Here is a 21,806-nt window from a genome sequence, read left to right on the forward strand (position 1 = left end):
AAGTTCTGAGTTGACCACAGACATACATTTCTATTCCATGACCGCTGCTTGGAAATGCATAGAACAATCATCTTTCTTCATGAGCTCACCAAAGAGTGTACAATCTATTAATTTTATTTAATTATGCTGCATTATATTTAAAACTTAAACTAAAAATTTTGGATAGCTTAAATTGCTTTAACGCATAATTCAGACTCATTGAAGTCAACCACATGTGCGACATCTCTCGTTCATTGTGCATACAAAAATTACATTCCCATGCCGGGAATCGAACCCGGGCCTTCTGGGTGAAAGCCAGATATCCTAGCCACTAGACCACATGGGACTTGTTGGCTGGAAGCATTTATTTCTCCTGGAATGTGCACCACTCCACTTCCATAAATTACTTGTAATTTTATTGATTAAAATAAGTAAGTTTTTCGATATTCCAGAAATACCCTTAAATATGAATAATGCTGCCATGTTTTTTTAAATCTTGATAAACTATGACGATTTCAAAAACTATGGTTTGCGTCGTAAAAATAAAAATCTGGACATAAGTACAGTACAGTACTACTAACATTATTTTTATGTAATTCATTATTCACATTATATATAATTTATTCATGGAGAATGACATTTTATAAAGGATTTTGGAAAATTTTTAGTTTAAGCGTATAAAAAATTCTGTTTGATTTTAAATAAGTATAAAAATTTCATTTTGTATTATAACCTTTAACTTTCATACAAAATGTGTGTTTTAAAGGTAAAGTTTGGATTGGAACCATTAGAATTATGTATCACAAGTTGAATTTTAAAAAGTTATAATATAAATGCTTTAAAATTGGTTTAATAGTTACACACTAGCTTTACGTCTTATTATTTTTTAAAACTATATATGAATGAATTATTACATGGTTGAATAACATGTTTATTAAAGAAATATTACATAAGCCAATTACATTTTTAATGACAATAGGTTATCAAGAAAGTTTAAAGTCTAGATAAAATATTTTCTTAGAAGTAGTGTGATATTTTAATTCAAATATACGTCACACCCTTCAGTGGCGCGCCCAGAAATTTTCTCTAGGGGATGTCCGGAACACCGAGGGGTTAGGGGTAATGAAAACCCTCCAAATCAGTAGGGAGGTCCGAGGACTCTCCCCCGGGAAATTTTTGAAGTATTAGGACTTAAATTCTTATTAAAAGCTTCTGAAGGTAAAGTTCAGGTCAAAACCACTCAACTACTATTTACCAGGGAGCTTATAACTAATTACTATAATCTTCAGTAACAAAAATATTTTATATGAAGTGCATTTAACTACAACAAAATTCAATCATAACATTAAATAAATTGAACAACATGGCCAAGTTTCAATCACAGATCAAAGCAAAAGCTAAATCTTGATGTCTATTCTCGAATCAAAAAGTATAGATATCCGAGTTTACCTTAAACTATTTAAGAGAGCTATAATAATGGTAGTATTTGAACATTTTGCTTGTTTATCTCTGCGCTCCGTCATATACAACTCTTTACTAACAATGGCTGTCAGTTTTTATATCGATAATGACGAAACAATACCGGTTTTGGCGCTTTTCAACCAACCTGCAACTTTAAAACTTCATAACTCGGAAAACTTGTGATCCGATTAAGACCAAATGTAAGACAATAGATGAAGGTATACTGTAATTGAGCATGTAATTTAAGAAGAGTATGAAAATAAATTTGGTATTAAGTTAACTTTTCAACCTTTATTCTTGACCACGCTCTTGTCTTGTTCAAGTTATCGAGTTCCTAATCATTATCTTGAGCGTGTAATGTAATTTTGTAAACATCTTATTAAAACGTTTGATTTTTAACACAGATTAAATTGAGCAGGCTTTGCTGATTCACTGTAACCGACAATTTGCTCGTTTTAATACAGAAATCGCGGACTGCCCGGAGCGGTGTTGCCTCGTAGTGACAGCGAATGACAACAAACTAACACAGTACAGAACTGCTCAGAGGTCGGCAACTCACTCACTACAGTGACAACTGATCACGTCGGGACTAGTGTAACAGATACTTTGTACCGGTTACTCGTCTGTCCCGAGTGTACAAGTTACCGCAACCGAAATTACCCGGCACAGGTTACTGTTACGGGTACTTTTACGATACAGATACTTTACACGGTTACCGCCGTTTCCGGTACAAAGTACTCGGACTCGCGCAACAGTTACAGTAACTGTTCCATTTTAGGAGTATTCTGTATGACTCTAAATCAGTACGAGTACATTTTGTACTCCGTTATTGCAAGTAACGGGTACAGGTAGAAGCCACGAGAAATAATAAGAACTAACCTCACTTTCGTATTTGCTACGTAACGGCGAATTCAAATATTTTCAACAACATTGAATTATTATATATGCAGTGCTGTGTATTTAGTAAACTTAAATAGGTTTTAAATTTTGGATTTATATAATTGATTGTAATTGACATTAAAGTTCCATTGTTTGAAGGTTATTTTTGACGATGGAAGGATTGTGACGGAAACAGGATTTTTCCGGACATTTGCCACCGTTCAGTGAAACAAAAAATCAGTAACACTACGTTTCGAGATCTGCAATCTGATCTCTTCTTCAGGTAAAGAACTAACCTAATATACAGGGTGACAATTAAGTCTGGAACCTCTTTTTTAATTTTTGAACCACAATATAAAGAAATATCAAAGTTCTCACGTGCTTACTGGTGATAGTAACGCACACATCTGCCCAATTACCGACCAGATAATCCCTTTGGGGGACGGTCCACAAGGAGTCAGACAAAATTCTTAAATAGCAGCATAGGTCAAGTTTGGTATCAAATTAAAGGTCTTACTTAGCAGAGTACAATGCCGCAAACCGGACTTCAAAAGGTGGATTCATTCAGTAGTTATAGCTATTTGAATTGTAAAACAATTGAATAATGTAAAAAGTAAGTGTTCAAAATGTTCCCCTCCCATCGTTTGGCAATGTCCTAGGCGGTTGTAAAAGCCATCCACTGCATTTTGAAGGTAGTCACGAGGAATATCTTGAGCTTCTTGGACTATGAGGTGTGCCAAATCTCGAGGCTTAGTACGATAAACTTTATCTTTAAGGTATCCCCAAGGAAAAAATTCCATCGGAGATAAATCAGGGGAACGAGCAGGCCACTCTACTGCACCACATCTTCCAATCCATCTGTGAAGGAATATTGTATCCAAGTATTCTCTAACAAGGAGAGCAAAGTGAGGTGGCGCACCATCTTGTTGGAAATAAATTCTTTGAAATTGTCGACCAAGAGCAGCTTGCAGGAATAATTCAAGTGCAGGAATTATCTCATTTTGGAGCATTGCTAGACACGAGTCATCATTTAAATTACCATTGATAAATAATGGGCTCATAATTTGATTTCCTATAATACCTGCCTAAACGTTAAGTTTCTGTGGATGCTGTGTATGACTAAATCTGCCACTTTCACGTTCTAACAGTAGTTGTGTTATTGGTAATAATTATTGATTCCTGGCTTTGATTACTACATTGTCAGATGATGGGAGGGGAACATTTTGAACACTTACTTTGATCACAGGTACTTAAAAATTGATGTTTACTTGTAATACTTAATAATTTACATTATTCAATTGTTTTACAATTCAAATAGCTATAACTACTGAATGAATCCACCTTTTGAAGTCCGGTTTGCGGCATTGTACTCTGCTAAGTAAGACCTTTAATTTGATACCAAACTTGACCTATGCTGCTATTTAAGAATTTTGTCTGACTCCTTGTGGACCGTCCCCCAAAGGGATTATTCGGTCGGTAATTAGGCATATGTGTGCATTACTATCACCAGTAAACACGTGTGAACTTTGGTATTTCTTTCTATTGTGGTTCAAAAATTAAAAAAGAGGTTCCAGACTTAATTGTCACCCTGTATAGTTACAAACTAGGTTGAAATAAACAAATCTTACCAAAGCGTTGTGGCACGCCTAAGTCAGGAATCACAACCAACATGTTGTTTGTCAACTTCACTAACTCTATAAACATGCACTTAGTAAAAAAACTATACCAAACACTAATCATTAAAACTTAACTACGGAATACAAGTCACAATACGACTGTGGTTAGTAGACGTAGGTGGTTAATAGACGAATGAAGACGTATTGTGACCTGTATTCCGTAGTTTAAGTTTTAATGATTAGTGTTTGGTATAGTTTTTTACTAAGTGCATGTTTATAGAGTTAGTTAAATTGACAAACAACATGTAGGTTGTGACTCCTGACTTAGGCGGTTTTCCTAAAATATTTCTAAGGATATCTCATGCAAAGCTAGTTTGCATTTATGTGTTAGGTTAGTTGTGTACCTGAAGAAGAGATCAGATTGCAGATCTGGAAACGTAGTGTTACTGATTTTTTGTTTCACTGAACGATGGCAAATGTCCGGAAAAATCCTGTTTCCTTCATTAAAGTTCCAACGTGAAACTTATTTTTAGTCGAAAATATACTGTTACGCAATTGATTATTTTCAAATAAAATTCTCTTGGGAGGGGACAGTACTAAGAGGAAGGTGAACTGGAACTAAACTCAAAATTAAATTGAATCAACCCTTCTACTTTATGTGTAGAAAACTCGATTGCTCCACCGTGCTTAGAGATCGTGTCTATCACATCGAAGTGCACTCAATGTGTGTACCTGATGAGACAATGATAATATTTCTTTACTTATTTTTAGGCCTATCTGATGTCGAAACGTTGTAAATGTTTCGTTTTGAGCTTCTTCGTCGTCGACTTTCTTTGGATATCTTCAGACTGATATGACTCCAGATTCCAGGAGTAGTCAAGTCTGAGACAGCGTCAAATACCAGACGCTGCAATAAAAGAAAGGTGAACTGGAGCTTAACTCAAAATTCACATTGAATCAACCCTTTTTACCATAGCTACTACTACTGTATCACTACTATTATTTTTTATTGCGAGAGCCATAGAGCTATGACCCTGATCAGCAGCATAAATATATAACTCATTACATGATTCAGACAGCGTAGCGTCCGTTAATTGTTATCCAATATAATAAAATATAATCTAATTTTCCACTTCTATACTCGGAACTATCCAAGCGTAGACAACTGTTACTAAATAAGAATGTAATAAATAACCACCGGCTCAATGAGTGTTCTGAACATAGACTACAATGGAGGCGCGGTGGTGTAATTTCTCTTTGTTTATTGTCAGAGTGGGAGAGAATAGTTCGCAGTTGGCATGCAAGTACACAAACAGTCAGCTGTTTACTGTTGTCAAGTCAATGTCGATAGACTCAGACGTGTGTAGTGTGTACAGTTCCCACTTCAAACTCTACAGGTACTCTATCGGCGTCATCTCGCCTGGACGCCCTAACAGTTTGCAAACGGACACTTTTCTTAAACTGGATGAACTAGTGTCAGAATTAGGCTAACCAAGAATGAAAGTTGGCTATTTATTTATTTATTCGTCAACGGTATCCACAGTTTTTACAATAATAATTAACAATATTTGTATAACTAATACAATACAGTACACCAATATAGGCCTACTAATACTATATAAATATACATTAAATTTGTATAAATGGCAATAGCCTTATTTAATTTCAATAAACATTGAATCGCAAAAAGTACTTGCTCCGCCGGGACTCGAACCCGGATCTCTCACTTGCCGGGTGAATGTGCTACAATTACACCACAGAGCCCTTACATTTTACAATTCAGTTATTTTGTATTTGGCCGTATCTGTCACATATGTGTTTAAATAACCAAACTAACATATGATCGGAAGACCAAATACCTGTCAAATGACTTTTATTTACATTAAATTGTATAAATGGCAATAGCCTTATTTAATTTCAATAAACATTGAATCGCAAAAAAGTACTTGCTCCGCCGGGACTCGAACCCGGATCTCTCACTTGCCGGGTGAATGTGCTACAATTACACCACAGAGGCCTTACATTTTACGATTCAATTATTTTGTATTTGGCCGTATCTGTCACATATGCGTTTAAATAATCAAACTAACATATGATCGGAAGACCAAATACCTGTCAAATGACTTTTATTTACATTAAATTTGTATAAATGGCAATAGCCTTATTTAATTTCAATAAACATTATCGCATATGAATCGCAAAATGTATTTCAATAAACATAGATCCGGGTTCGAGTCCCGGCGGAGCAAGTACTTTTTGCAATTCAATGTTTATTGAAATTATATAAATATACAATAATACAAGCATTAAATATGTGGACAGCAAATAAGACAAAAAAAAGAAGTCAGGAGCTGGTGAGCAAAAACAGTAAACAAGTGTAACAAGTCTAGTGTCTAGACAAGAAAAAGAGGGCAACAATTAAAAATAAAATTTGAACAACTATAACAACAGTAAACGTTTTAAAGCAATGACAAGAGGTAAACTTGAAAACAAACTATAAAGAATATGATAAAAATTTAAAAAATAACAACATTAAATTTCTAAAAGAAGTAACAAAAGATAAACTTAGAACAAACTTCAACAATCAGAACGATAACTATAATAAATTAGGTAAACAGAGTGTAACAAAAGAGTATAGAAAATTTACCCACATCAGAAATTGCTACATTTTCATTTAGATACCTAATGATCAGGGGATTAGGATGACATGAGGACAAGTTAGGTAAGGGGACTAAGTTGACTAAAAGATTAAGTTTGGATGACCATTTATGATTATTCTTATATCAGGTTATTTATTTGAAGTTTGTTTTTGACGATGGAAGGATTGTGAAGGAAACAGTATTTTCCGGACATTTGCCATCGTTCAGTGATACAAAAAATCAGTAACACTACGTTTCGAGATCTGCAACCTGATCTCTTCTTCAGGTAAATAACTAACCTAACACATAATTGTATGTGAGATTTTATTTAAAGCCCTATCATGATTGTTTATAAGTATATTGTATTGTATATTGATTGACTAATTGTATGTACTATGAAATAAGAAAACTTCGTCTTACCGTAGACTAAATTCTCACAGCACAACCACTGCACTTATCAAACATCCAAATTTTAACTAATCACAACACACTATAACACTCAAAACACATCACATAATCATATAATGTATCACATAATTTAAGGTTATTATGCATTATCTACTCAGGACAGGTTGTGAACAGTTTGAGGTTGACGGTTCCAAAATAATTATCTTATCTATCAGCTGCTGATTTCTCAGTATGGTCAGGGAAAGATGGGGAGGGAACAAATCTTATTGAAGTTACATAGAAGAACTATAATTTATGTTCACACAAAGCTTTTATATTGTACTTTCGAAATTAAACATTGTTCCTTTTCTATTCCTGTTTATTATTCTCTACAAATAGATCTTTAATTCTGTAACCAATTCAGCCTATAACAAGATGTAATTTTAAGCTTGTGGTGTACCAACTGTATCTGAGTTTAGATTATTTAATAAATTTTGTTTCTTTGATTATTTTGTAATAACTTTCTGCTACCGCTTTTACAATGTAAATTGAATGTGTAATTCTCCAATCAGGCTAAGCCTTGGAGATTTCTCTTTCTCTTTCATACAAAACTATTGGTTAATGTACATAGTGTATCTATTTTATTTGTTATTTGTCTAATTTTAAACTATAGTCTTAAGTTTGTAATCAAGGACAGACTGGTATTATGAATGAATTGTGTATACATATATATGTAAAATGTAAAAGAAAGAAAGAAAGAGAAATAAAGAAATTATTATTATTATTATTATTAATTACAAACTATTTTAAAATAAACAAATCATTCCAGAGCGTTGTGACACGCGTAAGTCAGGAATCACAACCACCATGTTGTGTGTCAACTTCACTAACTCTAAAACATGCACTTAATAAAATATCCAGAATATCCTGTCACTCCGGAAGCAGCGCAAAGTCAAGGGCCAATTTATAGGACTAGGTGCAATTTTCTTAGCTTCTTGTCCTAAGAGAACAAAAACATGTAGTTGGGAGAAATTAAGTTGTCCACAGTCCTACGTTTATATCAAGTTTAAGTTTCCTAGAGAACTAAGATTACATAGTGTTTATAAAATTAATTTTAGTATATTACTATACAATTAAAACAAAGTGTTTTTAAAACATTGGCACTATATTTCGGTGAAAACCGTCTTCAGGTGCAAAAATTGTATAAAATATAAAAGAAAACAGTACAAACGAAAGTAAATAAACAGTGAATAAATAATAATAATAATAATTACAGATGACATGAACTAAACAATTCTTCAAAATTCACTAGTAGCAAAACACGCAAGGCATATCCTATCATCGGCAACTTGTCTTGTGAATCTAAAAATGTGATTTACCAAATTCAAAGTAAAAAAAGGTCCAGCAGATTATATTGGCTCAACAACAAATACCTTGAGGACAAGAATGACAGGACACCGATTTGATTATATACACCAAGATTTAAAGAAAACTGTCGTCACTCATGGTCTAAATCACAATGAAACTTTTGAAAATACATATTCAGTCAAACCTATTCGGCAAGTACATACAAATTCAAACCCAATTTACCTCAGAACATTAGAACAAGCACACCAATTGGTTTTAAAGAGCAAAATTCCACATGGACTCAACATCAGATAACTTAGCCAAAAACGTCTAAATTTGAAATCAACATATGGAACAATTGTTTAGTTCATGTCATCTGTAATTATTATTATTTATTCACTGTTTATTTACTTTCGTTTGTACTGTTTTCTTTTATATTTTTATACTTTATACAATTTTTGCACCTGAAGACGGGTTTCACCGAAATATAGTGCGAATGTTTTAAAAACACTTTGTTTTAATTGTACAGTAATATACTAAAAATAATATATAAAGCCTCTAGGCATCAACTCTCAAAGTAAAAGCATAGTGTTTATAATAGAAAGACATCCATAAGTATAGTTTCTGAGGATACGAAATGGTTAATTTGGAAGTATTCCGCTGCTGTACATAATTTACTATTAATAATTGATTTATTAGAACTTTAGTAGTTATGTACAGTCTCCATTACTTCATGGGGGAAATGAACAGGAACGAAGAGGTGACGTCATAAATAGCCCAAATGAGAGAGATAAGAGATTCATCGTAGTTGGTGGTTTATTTTATCTACCAACATTTTCAGGATGTTTTAAGAAATAACAGACATACATTTCGATAGAGGTGAGTATTTATTTCTCTGTCAAACAATACTTGACAGTTATAGCAACTAAATAAATGCTTGGCTTGTGCGTTAATGAATGCTAAACAATGCTTAATTGTTAAACAATAGTTGAGGGTACGTGAAAACCTAACCTAAATAAATACTCCGTTTGTGAGTTAAGGATCGCTAGACAATGCTTAACAATTAATCAACAGTTACAGTTATGTTGACTAAAAATATTTGGCCTGTGTGTTGATCTTGCCGAACAATGGTTAGCAATAAATCAACAGTTGAAGTTATGTTAACTAAATAAATATTTAGCTTGTTGATGAATGTGTGGTTTAAATCTTGTTTCGAATTAAACCCGCTAGTCGCCAGGTTATAAATACTGTATAACCTTCTCAGTGTTCTTTACCTTATCAATGACATTGACAACGATCTTTTCAGGTGTCCAATCGCATTTTCCAACAAAGAAAACTCTTTAAGTTATTTATTTATACATGTTTTGCCTTTTGGCCTAACATTGAGATTGTAGACTACATTTTACCTTCAAATTAAATACATTTTAAAAGAGTTACTTCACACAAACAACATTACCACAGTTATTTTCGAGTTATTAATCGACATTATTTACTTACTTTAACATGTACGAGTCAATATAACATTAAGAGATGATCAACTGTTGACCAACGGCTAATTTTATTCTGAGCTAGCCTTGCCAAATGCTGCGTTACAATCTTGTAGCACCTGGGTCATCAACGTCACAAGGTTACTTAATCCTAACACTGGCAATAGCTGTGATTAGGTAATGGTTATCCCACGTGCGGATATAATTTAATTACGAAGCCGGTGGTGGAGAGCGATTCACTATATTGTTGACTTACGTTAAATAGGTTTTATCCTCCAAGCTCTAACTATATTCACTTGCAGTGCAACACGCTTTTTAGAAGTTTTGCAAGCATATATTGCAAGTAAATAATAATTATATGCAAATTAACAAAGTGTGACATATTATGTATTGTTTTTCAGCAAAAGATACAGAATAAGAAACTGCCGATTTTGATAACTTACCGTTACATGTTTAAAAGCTATTAACGGTTTTTTTTTAATTTTTGTTTTATTTTTTCACGTCTAGTACAGCATAGCCAGGCCCATACTCAGGCCGGTTTTTCGGACAATTTTACCGGGGCCCCACCACACTTATACGGGGGCAGTACATAATGGGGCCCGCCCGAATATCTTTACCGGGGCCCCCAAATCTGAGTACGGCCCTGAGCATAGCACTTTACTAAACACACTGAATCAACAATTCAAAATTTACAAAATAATGACAAACTTATTACAAATAAAAAAAATATATACGTATGTCGTTTATGGTAAACGGCGACCTAACTTCGCTAGCGCGATAACAGCACTTTTAGGGTTAAAAATTCAAATTTTCGGATATATATTTCTGATTTATTTTTTCAGTTTTGGACATCCGAACTCATAGTTTATGTAACAAACTGCAGCATTATCCAGCGAACAACTAAATTGACAATATTTTAACTCGTATGTGATTCACAAACTCGTAGATATAGACCCGAGGCTATACACAACGGCTCGATGTAATCAACCCATTCAGGTAAACAGCTGATTAAAGTGACTTAATTAGTGGCTAATGGTGGATGAATTTCCAACACGACCGATGAAAGCTGGATAGTTTTGTGGTAAGCCTATCATCATTCAGCTCGGACTGATAGACTAATGGTGATCACAGGATAAACAAGGATGAAAGGTCTGACTGGACCGCTGCCAGATTCTATTCACCGAGTGTTGAGAGTGAAGCGCCGCCCACTAATGCGTGACGTCATAAAAGGCCGGTTCACACGCGGTCATCAACAGCGTCAACTCAACTGATAAAGCTAAATGCTATTGTGACAGTAGGTGCTCTAACTTTTCATCTGGCACAACTGCCGTTTAGTTTGGCATTGTGAAGCGATGGTGAGCGCCCTTCTGCCTTACACGCAGGTGCATCCTAAGGAAGATAATTAAAACCGGTTTTAATTTTCCCGTTAAAGATAATATTGAGTGTTGAACGCTATTAACCTTGTTTTAATTATAATAATAAATATGTACGACTAATTCTAATTGGACAGTTTTAATCATTGTTTTTAGTAACATAAAATACATTATTTGTAGCTATTTGTCACTACTAACACTTGTGCGTCCAAAAATGTTTTTAAATGCTCATGATCATGGGAAAATCCAATTTAATATCCGAATTTTATATTAAGTGTTAATTACCATTTTGAAAAAAAGGTAATTTTTAGAAAAAAACGTAGTTCTGAGTCATCGCCAGACCGGACACACATGGCAAGCGGATCTCCCTGCGTTGCCAACCTATGAACAATTAAAACACACAAAGAATAGTAAACGTCTTATCACCGATATGATTCGAAGATCATTTGTAATAAGCCACCGAAGAAAAGTCAACTTCTTACACCATGTTAGGAATCATCCCTTTTTTTTAGGGAAAAGAGCAAATTGGGAAAGATCAGCTGTGAACTGGACGCACCGAAATCCTGGGAATTCGTTCAGTCCAGTTGGATTCCCCTGGCTAGAGACACGCCCCGCTATGGACGAATTATTACTCTCAACTAAAGGTGGATAAATTATGGATAGCTACATTAACATTTCACATTTATGTACTTGGGTGTTGCTACGTAATTGCCCTTAACGTAAATAGGTCTTAAAGTCACTTAAGTATAAAACACAAAGGCCACGCATTGCACTAATTGAGGTTAGAGTTCTGGTTTAACCTCATATCTACAATTCGTAAAATACCAGCGTCACGTATACAACTGCAGTTTGCATGCAAATGTTAACTTCAGTTCCATCGTAACCTTCCGCTTAGTACAACATCTGAAATATGACACTATCACAGACTTGACTCCACGTCTATAAAAATATGAAGAGATCCATAAAATTTGGGCAACAAAGACGTTCAAAAATTAATTCATTATGTAGTTTTGAATTCAGAAACACCTAGACTAGAAAGGGTGGTCTGTCTCTATCCAGCAGCCATCCAGTGTAATTTAGGTGGTGAGGTGTTCTCGTCGTTTCAACAGGTGCACAATCGAGCCCCCCCCTTGTTTTAGACACAAGCCCAAAGCACGACGAAGCAAACGTGTTTTCTACACATACCATAACTATGGTTGAAGATTGATCCAATGCTTATCAATGTAAAAACGTTCGCTAACGCTCAGCCAAATCTCTTATCAAAACATGCACCACCATCGAACTTGATGTTGTCTATATAGTTTGGCTATGCAGGAATTAAAATATTTAATAACTTCACTATACAGGTCAGCGACGAATTGTTATTTGAAAGTAAACCAAAATTAAAATGAAAACTAAACAGTATATTCGCCTAATGATAATATAATGAAATGCACCGTGATTACTGATTATGGCTTGTGCTGTTGACGAGTTTTGTACATTTTATTATATTTATTGAGCTTTTTACTGGATTTTTTTATAAAGTTTTATTATCCTGTTATTGAATTTAGAAGTGTATTATTTGTTATTACTGTTGATTTTTGTTGTTGTGAATTTACATGTTTATTTGTTAGTTATTGCTGTTATTTATTACGCAATAACCTACAAATCTAGGTGTACACTCATGGGAGAGCTTCCATGTACTGGGAGTCACTTGGAGTAGCTTTTAATTAGAAAAGGTGTTTTTTCGGTGTAGCTGTACCAGTATTTATTGTGTTTTTTTTTGGAAATTATTTTGTTTTAAAATGGTTACTAAATAAAATAAAATATTTACTAGTGTTAAATTCTTATTGTTATTATAATTGTCACTGTTATCATTATTAGCTATAAAAAGTAATTTAATTGTAGAGTAGACTTATTCCTGGAATAACATGGTAGGAGTATTGCACTGTGTAGTAGCCATGTGAAAGTACAGTAGTTGAAGAAGTGTAATAATAATGCGTGTATTTTCAGAATCCCGCACGTGTGGGGGGAGGGCACATGTACAAAGCAAAAAATTGTTAATAAATAAACGTATTTGAGCTGTGAAGTGTGATAAAGAAATGAAACTGCACAAGAATTTCGAGTATTCAGGTCAGTTTGGACAGACAGACAGATATGAAATCTTCCCAGCTCCTTAAGTGATAGGCTTCGCTAACGCTCAGCAAACAAGAGATGTGAAACTCGTAGTGTTGCGGCAAGCCGCCTCTAACTAGAGAGCTCTCCTGGCTCCAAAGGTTCCGCGCTTTTAATGAATCACTCGAGCATAAGGGAGAGAGTGAGAGTAAGAGTGCGAGAGTGTGTGTGAGAGGGGGGGTTGTAGCGTGGGAGAGGCGGTAGTAATACACGCATCGTATCGTACTCGTACAGTCAATGAGAGGGTCGTGCCTAAAGAGAACCACATGGTCGCTTTAAAGGAACATACCGGTTTCTCCGAACAATGTCGAACCACTCTTTCAATCGCGAGATTTCGCAGTTTCGAATAAAATATGACAGCTGCGTGTAATTTACACAGACCGGTGCGTAATTTACAACTCTCAAAACCGTTGTGATCTCGAAAATTAGGACCATGGTTCATCTCTGGATGTAAACTATCTTTCCTTGTACTTGTCTTCCTATCATTATACGTACGAAATGTTATGAGTGTTTCCTACGTTCTAATGTATAACTTACATAAAGCACCCAAGTTCCCAAAAATATGTTAAGCAGGATAATTCCCTTTTGTTTCTTCACACCTTGGATATTATTACCTTAATGACTTTATATTACTGAATGTCCTTTTTACAAATTTCTACATCATATCCTATCAAAAATTATTAATTATATTTTTAGAGTATACACTTTTAAATACTAGTGTTATTATTTATAGGCAGTGAAAAGAAATTGAAATGGAATTAATATTTAGTTTTTCCCAAATTGAAGGGATTAATTAATTATAAATTCTTAAGTGAAACTGGAGAATTTCATGTATTAGTTTTGCTACATATATTTATACCATTAATTTATGTTACTTAAATATCAACAATACAAAAAATATTAAAATAATATTTTAGCAATACAAATCCAGCGGAGACCGAATTACAATAACCTTGAAGTAATAGTTTTGGTTATCTTCACTTCAAAACACGTTAAAACTATCTTTATAAATTCTCATGAATCGGTTGGATAAATTCAATTCTATTTCATAGTTAAAGTAAATAACTAATTTTAAATTGAGTAATTGCCAATTAATAATGGGCTAAAAATAAGTTTTAGTTCTGAAAATGTTTGGAGGGATAACATGTTCGAAGTTAAACTACACATCATACGCAACGCAATACAAACCGCATATTAACAGTTTTCTGTTAATATTTAGGCTGTAAATTTTTTGACCTCTTTCTGTATTTTATACAAAGGAAATTAAACAATAAAAATGATTTGAATATGTGTCCTCCCCCCCATATTTAATAGCGTACGGTTATTTGTAACAAATCTATATAAGATTATCGAGATTTAGAATGTGGAAAATGGATAATTTTAAACTATACTTAAATATTTCAAAATCAAGTACGAATGAATGAAGTAATGGGCGAGTGACAGAGTACTATAAATATAAACGGAGGTGAAATTCCAATACATCCTTTATTGGGGTCGTTGTCCCGACAAAGAGCAAATTCTCAGAATCCAGTCTGGGAAGTTCTCTCGATCTCGCGTCATAATCTGAGCTCAGATATCAGAAAGTGTTTTCCTCATACTGCGAAGCAAACCACTTGAATTGGTGTAGAAATAATTAATCGCTCTGTAGCTTTTACAGGATTTGATATTTACGTCATACTTTATTTAGTTCTTAGAATTGTGTCTTTGTCTGAATATATGACAGCTCTTGACACAAAGTACCTAGAAACTTGAGCTTAGTGTTTGAGCTCCAAGGAACGACTATTTATTTCGGAGACAATATGTCAATAGGTTGCAAGTAACTAAGTAAAGAATAGACGCGAAGACTAAAAATGCTTCGTTACGCTCCTACGTCTCCATCGATACTCCGTTGTGTCGGTTAATCGTTGTGTCTATATTCTGTTGTGACGGTTAATTGTTGTGTCGATACTCTGTTGTGTAGGTTCATTGTTGTGTCCATACTCTGTTGTGTCGGTTAATTGTTGTGTCGATACTCCCTTGTGTCGATACTTCGTTGTGTCGGTTAATTGTTGTGCCGATACTTCGTTGTTTCGGTTCATTGTTGTGTCGATACTCCGTTGTCTCGGTTAATTGTTTTGTCGATAATTTTGTCGATACTTCGTTGTTTCGGCTAATTGTTGTGTCGATATTCTGTTGTCTCGGTTAATTGTTGTGCCGATACTCCGTTGTGTCGGTTAATTGTTTTGTCGATACTTCGTTGTTTCGGCTAACTGTTGTGTCGATATTCTGTTGTCTCGGTTAATTGTTGTGTCGATACTCCGTTGTGTCGGTTATTTGTTGTGTCGATACTCTGTTGTGTAGGTTAATTGTTCTTTCGATACTCTGTTGTACGTTAATTGATTTATTCAATTATTTGTTACTGGTCAAACTAGTTAATGTCGGCTAACTCATATCCAGTGGATGCCCAATTAGTAGGTTTACTGCATCAGTGGTGGATCCAGGGAAAATTTTGAAAAATACGTTTTCATAAAAAAAGTATGGTATTTAAGCCACAAAATATAAACTAACTTAACCTAACTAAATATGAACTAAACTTTGGGCATGAGTAAATTTCTGTCCAAACGTTTTACTCCTTGCTGCATTGAAACACTAAATTCCCTGTTACAGTAGTGATAACGGTAAACTAAAACCCAGGTGCCCTTTACTCCCTGAAAATTATGACTTGATCCGTCCCTGTACTATATGTACTGTTTCAGTCCTAGAAGTCTATGTTGCTCTATAGTAAGTATAAAAATAATCAGCATGTGTCTTCAAGTGGGACTGGAAGTGTCAAAGTAGAGGTTGTAGTTTATTGACACTAAAATACGAAAAAAAAATATAAATTAAGAGAGACGCCATCTTGGTCTGGCAGTTGGCTTTACTTCATCGACCTATATGACTTCAAATTCATATTTGCTTTATGGTAAGGACTTGGTGCCTGGCTACTAACAATATATGTTGTTACTTAACGGATATCTTTTATACCCTTAAATAATGTCAAACAACGATGCGTATCAGTTTCACATAGGATCTAAACCATGGTGACTTCAATGCTATATTCTAGTTCTATTGTCAATTTCCTTCACCACGCAATGTCTCAAGGTGACCTTGACACTTTCGAAAGCATCCACGTCACTGAAGTAATCGTGGATGTGAGGAGACATTCCGATTCGATCACCCCAAGACCTTAATCCATCCGTAGTCAATGTCAGTTAGTATATGAAAGTTAAATATTTAACCAACTGAAAACTGCAGCTGTGATCGTTAAACCAGATAACGTCATTCCCTCCCCCCTCCCACCACACTAAACGAACTCACATTCACTATATCTGTCTCTCTCTCACACACACAGTTCTAGTTAACTTTAACGGTTTGTTGATAGAACGTGCTTTCCTTTTCCAACTGCACTCGTTTTAATAATGTGCCAAACTTACGTTGCAGGTGATTATTGTGGTGATTTCGTGCAAATAGTTTCTTTTCGCAATGGAGAAGTGAGTTTTCTTACATTTCCACCTCAAAACATGGTGAATTCAAACCAAGCATTCTTTAGTTAATTTTTTACGCATGTGTTACAATGGAGACCTACGATTTATTCTCATCCAAAGGCAGAACGGAAAGGTAGTTTATGACCTTAACAACTGTTTTAAAATGTCAACATCACACTCGTACAATAAACGAAATGTAGGTTCTTCATGCCTTCAGAATAACTATCCACTATAAGATGTATACGTTATCTGATATACTTGTAATTTTAAATCCACACTCACATTCTCAAAACGTTTCCTCAGATTTAGCACGCTGCTATTGAAGAAGAACCTGCAACACTTAAAGTAACAAAGCTGAGTCAAATGCTCCTATTTTTCAGAAACAAGCCTGCTTTGTATTTTTTTTCTCACTCTCCCCCTCTTCACACTTCAATGCATCCTTTGTTCCGATCCTTTGAATAAGTCCTTACTGCCTGGACATCATTCACCATCCCTCGCTATCTTGTCTTCTACCTTCTTCCTAATTGTTACCCAAATAAAAATGTCCTAAATATGTCGTATATTCGGTTTGTATCCTTACATTTTAGAACATCTTCACTGGCCCACGTTTCCAGATCTGACCAATTACATTCAGGCAACTTCACGTGATTATTTCGATCACGTGGGGATGTCATCCTTGGTACCACCATAGCCTAGTGCTTTTTCAGTCTTCATCTCTCAACCATCATCATTTAGAACAGTGAGAATTATTCGAAAACTGTGACCATTTCAATTCTCATTCATGGAAAATTGGCCATTTCAAGAGACCTAACATAGAGTATCACTCATATTCGATCGAACAAAGGACATCAAAATACTAGTTCAGTTATAATTTGAATCGGCAATAAAAATAAGCCACTGAAATAGTCCTGTTTGTCTTTCATTTCACTGACGTATTGAAACCTTTGAAAACGACCCGGAAATTGCCTTTAAAAGGGAAAATACGACCCTCTCATTGAGGGAACCGCGGGAAGGGTGGCTTACACTACCACCGCCACTACGTTACTACCCTCTCTCGCTCGAGTGATTCATTAAAAACACGGAACCCGCAGAACCGGAGTGCTCTTTAGTTAGCGTCGGCACGCCGCGCCGCACCGCGTCGCACTTTCACTCTTTTCTATATTTTCGAATTTTATATCTCTAATATCCACAAACGCTTTGAAGGAGCTTTTAATTTGTGCCGAGTCGAATATTTAAAACCCGATTAGACATCGGTTCCTCAAAATGTATTATATTCGTAAAAGCTCACTTACACCTAGGTGATATGATGGCTTGCTTAATAAAAAATGTATATTTGTTGATTATCATGAAATGCTTTTAATATTTTAAAGTCCTTCTTAACATTATATTTAATTAACCAAAAATTACGTTGACTAGAACGGTACATCACCATTTATCTGGTAAGGTGTTTTGTAGTTTCACCCAGCAGGGATCACTTCTGGCTGGTTTATACCTTCCAGTTGAACCTACCACTGGGCACAGCAAAAACCGATGTATCACTTAAATCTGGGAAATCTTATGGATGTCCAGGAGCGGCACATCAAAACCCGCAAATGTCGAGATTCAGGGGTGCAAGGGTAATTCGATAAATCTAGTCTACTGCGGGAGATGACTGTTGGAGTTGGTGGGGTTCGTTCCCTAAGTATCAGAGGTTCTTGCTAGACTCAACAAGGGAGTGCCACCCTTGCCTGCTTTGACTGGAGAGGCTGGTTCAGAGCTGGCCTTCCCCTTTTCCGGGGGACATGACTTTGAGATTAGTGCCCTAATTCTTCCTCATGGATCTCGATAGGAGGCGGCCCCCATCTCCTAACCTTACATATCCTGAATAGCCTGTCACTCCGGAAGCAGCACTAAGGTCCTTATAGGAATGAGTGCAATCTATAAGCTTCTTGTCCTAAGAGAACAAAAATGTGTTTAGTAATGTTAAAGAAGGATATAGCCACAAGCTTCATCATATTTCTACTTTAGACTTATTTTTATTTCACAACTCGGAGATATTCCATGCCAAGTTAAAGGCTTTGGTTATTTATTTATAAGGATAGGCCACGAACTGAATGTGTGGCCTCACTTTAGGTCGATATCATTAATACCTACTTTTGAAAAATTACAAAACATATCAATTATCTGAAGAATATAAAAATGTTTTAGGCGAAACTAAATGTTTAAGGAAATATACAAATATTAAACACGGTTCTAGTAAATTATTCTAGACATAAATTTTAGAAAAGGTAAATCTAGAGTTAAATAAAATAATAGTATAACAATTTTTCTTTAAAACGTTTCTCAGTACGTTTACTGCTTTTCATATAAAAGAAGCCATCACTAAAATTAATACTAAATACGAAATAAAAAATAATATATATTAACAAATTCGTGAACTAAATTGTTGGCTAAGAGAATAAATTAAAATTTAGTTGCGCATGTAATAATTTTGCATCACAACTCGTATGCAATGTCATGACCTGCATAACTGAGTTAGCAATTAGAAATTCCTTTCCAATTTTAATTTAAATGAGCTTTCAGACAATGGGGTGTTCACTGTACAATCTAGAGCCAAAATATGAGAAACTACTCCTCCCGACTTCAAGTCCGACTACGAAAATTTTGCTATGACGGTTGCTACGTTGCGAGAACTCCTCTAGGAATAATTGCGGCATTCCTAAGTTATTCCGAATCGTTGTTTCGTAGTATCGTTAAGGACATACAGAACGTAGGGGATCTGCAAACCAGATACCAACTTGTTACTGGCCTCTTGCTGGAAACGGATTCCACTGCCAGCAACCTATAGCCTATAGATAGTGTAGTTAATCGAATTGCCTCAAATTGAAAAATAAAACTTGCAGCAGAGTTTCGAAGTATTTAAATACAATCCGTATGACTCCGCGAGATGTTAACGTGATTTCCTGGAATAGCCACAAATATTATAACTAATATCCAAAACATTTTCGTGTGGCCCTCGTGTAACATAGTAACACTGCCTCGTTAGTAAATGATAATTTGGAATTGATAAAGGTACAAAAAGATTGTACCAACAATTCAGATAAGCCTGGGATTTCGCACACAGGGAATGAATATGAGGATATAGTTCTGACACGGAAAATTCTGTAAATACAAGTTTATTATTTCACAAAAATTGTTGAGTTTGAGATTTAATTCTCCTTTTATTTTTCTGGTATAATCTGCCAAGAATGACCTTTGTGGGTTGTTTTGAATTTTCTACCTCTTTAACTTGGACTGACGCTGTTGCGGAGATTTGTAAACGGGTTTCCGCATCTATTTACTTATTCAAACGTTTACAACGTTTTTTACCAGAACATATCAAACTGCTCTTGACTAAATCACTTGTACTTTCACATTTCAATTACTGTAACACCGTGATCTTACGATGTGATACGGGAGCAGCACATCACACCGTCCTATATTCATTCAAATATTCAAAAATTAAAAGATTAAAAATCCATAAAAATTCTAAAACTAGTTCATTCAATATTTTAATGTGGTTATCCAAGATATTTTTCTGAATATTTTAAATCTGGGTCTTATGTAGGTATAAGAAGCACTCGCTCTGGCTCATACAGTTTGAGAATGCCTCAGCACAGGACTGCAGTGTTTGATAAGTCCTTCCATGTAATGGCTTGTAGGTTGTGGAATGCCCTTCCCCAAACAATTACTTCCATCGATAGCCGTTCCCGGTTTGTGGCGAAACTGAAAGATTCGGTCTGAGATGCTGTGAGCGTGACACTGACAGAGGGATGAATGTGAGATTGTGTGTGATAAAAGTTAGGTATAATAACTACTTTAGTTATATTTTTATATTAAAAGTATAATGTTATTTATTATCTTTTAAGAATTATAGAAGTAGTTAACATATTAATTTGTTAAATTTATATTTATATTAATTTCTCGACATTGTTTAAATTAAATTTATTCCTTTAATTTTTTATTTTTAATGTAGCATAATATTTAATTTCTTTTTAATTTTACGTTGTCACAGGTTAAGTGTAAGAAAGCGCCATGCGGCCCTAACTTTGCCTGTGTAAATAAAGAATCTTTCATGTTATTTCATTTTTACATCACAGCGGTAGTGGGATGTAGTTGACTCTAGGCTCAGGTATTTGTATGGGTTCGGCAGTGAGCGGCTTCGTTGTCAACGCCCTCGACCTATCTTCCAACAAGTTGTTTAAAAAAGATACAAAAGAACTCGATTAAAAATTCATCTTGTTTATAATATTCACATAAATACTGTATAAAATTGTATAAATATTCATTCAGCTTTGAAGAAATGTTTTTTGAACTTTGCACAATAACCGAATTAAATTCATTGATGATCAAACTAAAACTATCGATATGAAAGTTGGATAGATGTGTGACCTTCCATCACGCAAATTCTGCAGTTCCGATTGAGTTTGGTTTAGGAATCAACTTAGTTTAAATACTGATATAACCTATAAGACACTGTACATGTCCAACATTTTCTATATGGTTTCTTTGTAGAAAACGGTCTTTGGTGGTAGGTTTTAATATCCAACTTTAATGCGTGGAGATATATAAAATTGTAAGAGAGAATGCAATATGGATGCAACATTTGATTACTTATTAGTCAGAAAGAAAAGGCACTTCTTACCAACCCATGCTGTAGTAGTTGTTGCAGATGAAGTTTTACAGATAAAAATGATTGTGGATTTATTTAATAACACTTCTATATATATATATAAAATGAATGTTTGTGTGTTTGTCTTTTATGGAATCGTGAACCATTTGACCGATGATTATGAAAATGTGTATGTATATGTATTTTTCTACGGAGAAGGTTTATGCGCTATGCCCATTATTGTAACTAGCCACCATGTAGCACTGCAAAAGATCAAAGTTTTCAAAGCGCCTGCACAATTTAAACTGCAATTACGAAACAATTACGTATATTAAATAGTCAAACACTATT

The 21,806-nt window shown here is 34.8% G+C and overlaps 1 protein-coding gene and 1 non-coding gene across 2 annotated transcripts in view; both read right to left on the reverse strand.

Annotated features, from left to right (window-relative positions):
• Window positions 1–21,806, reverse strand: part of LOC124367963 — a 443,446-nt gene that overhangs the window by 345,223 nt on the left and 76,417 nt on the right. The gene's annotated exons all lie outside the window — the stretch shown is intronic.
• On the reverse strand, window positions 254–325 carry Trnae-uuc. Its single transcript has one exon. It is a non-coding gene; the product is annotated as a tRNA-Glu (tRNA).

This window comes from Homalodisca vitripennis, chromosome 8 (assembly GCF_021130785.1).
Source record: "Homalodisca vitripennis isolate AUS2020 chromosome 8, UT_GWSS_2.1, whole genome shotgun sequence".
Classification (NCBI taxonomy): domain Eukaryota; kingdom Metazoa; phylum Arthropoda; class Insecta; order Hemiptera; family Cicadellidae; genus Homalodisca; species Homalodisca vitripennis.